This window comes from Grammomys surdaster, unplaced genomic scaffold, assembly GCF_004785775.1.
Source record: "Grammomys surdaster isolate TR1022 unplaced genomic scaffold, NIH_TR_1.0 169, whole genome shotgun sequence".
NCBI lineage: Eukaryota > Metazoa > Chordata > Mammalia > Rodentia > Muridae > Grammomys > Grammomys surdaster.
The window spans coordinates 395439-398345 of record NW_021604617.1 but is presented as its reverse complement, the minus strand read 5'-3'; the positions used below and the strand labels follow the sequence as shown (position 1 = coordinate 398345).

Here is a 2907-nt window from a genome sequence, read left to right as displayed (position 1 = left end):
CTTGAGACATCTCCGGCCATGACCTGTGACCAAGAATGGATTATCCCCACCCATCTCTCCTGGCTGAAACTAAGAAGGGTTCGGGCGGGATCTTCCCCTTTAAATTGAAAGTTTAGCATTAAACCATCGAGCCTTGATCAGAGAACTTTGTCTTGCCTTCATCATTTCTCGCTCTCCATCCCCTTTTCGTTCCCAGCCCTCTTTCCAGGTGAACCAGTTAGACTCGTGGCCTCAGGCGGCTACAAGGTTTCAAGGGCAATAGGCAACAATTCTTGCTTAGAAGTGATATTATTAATACAATAGTGTTTTCAATATTATTCAAAGAGCAAATAGCTAAGAGTAATCAATATTTGACAATTCAGTTATGCTATATATGTAGATAGATGGCTTTCTGTTTTTCAATTTTTTTATTGGATACTTTATGAACATTTTAGATGTTATCCCCTTACCCCACTCCCCCCACCCAGGAACACCCTATCCCATCACCCCTCTTCCTGCTTCTCTGTGGATATGCCCCTAACTACCCCTCTCTCCCAACCCGCACCCTCGAATTCCCACACACATGTCATCCAGCCTTCATGGGGCCAAGGATCTCCTCTCCAACCTATGTCCAACAGGGCCATCCTCCCATACATATACAGCTGGAGCCATGGTTCCCTGCCTACATTCTCCCAGGCTGGTGGTTTAGACCCTGGGAGCTCTGGTTGTTCAGTATTGCTGCTCTCCTCATGAGGATGCAAAACTGTTCAGTTCCTTCTGTATTCACACTAACTTGTCCATTGGGAACCCCTTGATCAGTTCAAAGATTAGCTGTGAGCATCTGCCTCTGAATGTGTCAAACTCTGGCAGACCTCTAAGGACACAGCTCTATCAGGCTCCTGTCAGCATGCACTTCCAGACATCAGCATCAGCATCTACCTTTGGTGACTCCACATGGAATGGTGACTCCACAGGTGGAATGGTCTCTAGACTGCCCCTCCTTCAGTTTCTGTCCCACAATTTGTCTTCATATTTGCTCCCTTGAGTAGTTTGTTACTCCTTCTAAGAAGGACCGAAGCACCCCCACTTGGTCTTCCTTCTTCATGAGATTCATGTGGTCTGTGAGTTGAATCTTCGGTATTTCAAACTTCTGGGATAATATCAAATAATCAGTTAGTGAATACCATGTGTGTCCTTGTGTGATTGGGTTACCTCACTCAGTACGATATTTTCTAGTTCCATCCATTTACCTAAGAATTTCTTTTTTTTTCTTTTTTTTAAAAAAAATAATTTATTTTTTCTCAAATCGTAATTCATCCACACAGGGGTTACAAACACAGAAAGGCAGGATGTGGGGAAGGGAATGACACTGGAGTGTGGGTGTTCAGGGGGAATACAGATATCTTTCAGAACCGGGTATTGGCTGGGTGAAGGTTCAGGGGACAAGTCAATATGACTCTGCCTATTACTTGCTTGTCCTTACCTAAGTTGGTATTGTCTGCAAAGGCTACCTATTTACAAGCTCTATGACTACTCAGGCTTGTAAATTTCCACAAAAGCTGCCTGTTTACATTAGCTTATAGCCATCTGTTTCAAGGTTTTTCTACTGAGACCCAAGACCTGGTGTTATTATACATGTATGACAGGCCTATTGATAATTTTAGGCCTATGGCTGATTTTAGGCCTTCAGTGTGAAATCAGGGCTGCCCCTGACATCTCCTCCCTTCTCTAAGTATAGAAGGGCTGTGGCAATTCTAATCTTGCAAAGGCAGGGATAGAGGCCTGACCTCCAGTACTCCAAGGGGACCTTGTAATGGCTCCAGTACCCCTGTCGTTGTTCAGTGAGGCATGAGGGCCATACCCATCCTGATGTCTTTTTCCTGGAGAGGGGATACTTTTGACATCAACTCCTATGCAGTCAGGCTTGTCCTTCAGGGAACCCAGAGAAATATTGTTATCTTTTATTTATATTCCCTTGCAGTGCTTAGCCTCACAGCCTAAGCAAGAATTCAGATTGCCTGTCAGAGGGGGTTCTGGGTGGCCCCTCTCTGCTTGGTCTAGGGGCAGAAGTCCCCCCTTTTAGGTTGGTTGGAGGAGGGTATTGGAAACACCCTGTATAAAGTAACAACCTCATCTTGAGTCTCGTAGTCCTCCATAGCTAACTTATGATAATGTATCTGAATAGGTCTTGCTACCAAATTATTTATCTGTTGTATCACAAAGTTATTCTGCCTATTTGAAGGCCAGGGACCAGCAGAAATAAGCAAAAAGAACCCAAGTAATGGTCCCAAGATGGGAGGAAATAGGGTTGAAAACCTTGGAGAGGCTGAAAACCAATTCTTGTACCAGCCTTCATCTGTCTCTTTCTCTCTCTGATTTTTCTTAGGGCCTTCACTGACCTATTTCATGCTCTCTTTAACGCTGCTTGTCTTGTCTATGTAAAGACAATATTCTTCTTTAACGCTGAATTTTTTCACATTGAAAAAACTTCTATCCTAAGGATTCTACCCTCATGTAGAACAATGCCTCACATGAAGATTTTGGACCTCCTATTTTTTTTTTATAGAATCCAGAACAACTACATTTGATTATTGATCTAATTTCTATGTCAATATAATATCGGCATGCTTTTTAGTGTACACCCAGCTTTATTTATAAAAGTCATTTTTTGCAATTAATTAACATTAGTTAGTATGGATGACAAGAACTTCAAGTCCTTGGAGAAATAAATTGAAAGAGACCTCAGAAAATGGAAAGATATCCCATGTTCAAGGATCAGTAGTATTAACAGGGAGAAAGTGGACATCTTACAATAAGCAATCTACAGATTCAAAGCAATTCCAAGCAAAATGCCAACACAGTTCTTCACAGATATAGAAAAAGGAGTTCTCAACTTCACATGGAAGACCAAAAGAAAGAGAGAGAAAG

General features: G+C 42.3%; 1 pseudogene; it reads left to right on the top strand.

The window, feature by feature from the left end:
• The window catches only part of LOC114620551, a 44607-nt pseudogene that overhangs the window by 24659 nt on the left and 17041 nt on the right, over positions 1–2907 (top strand).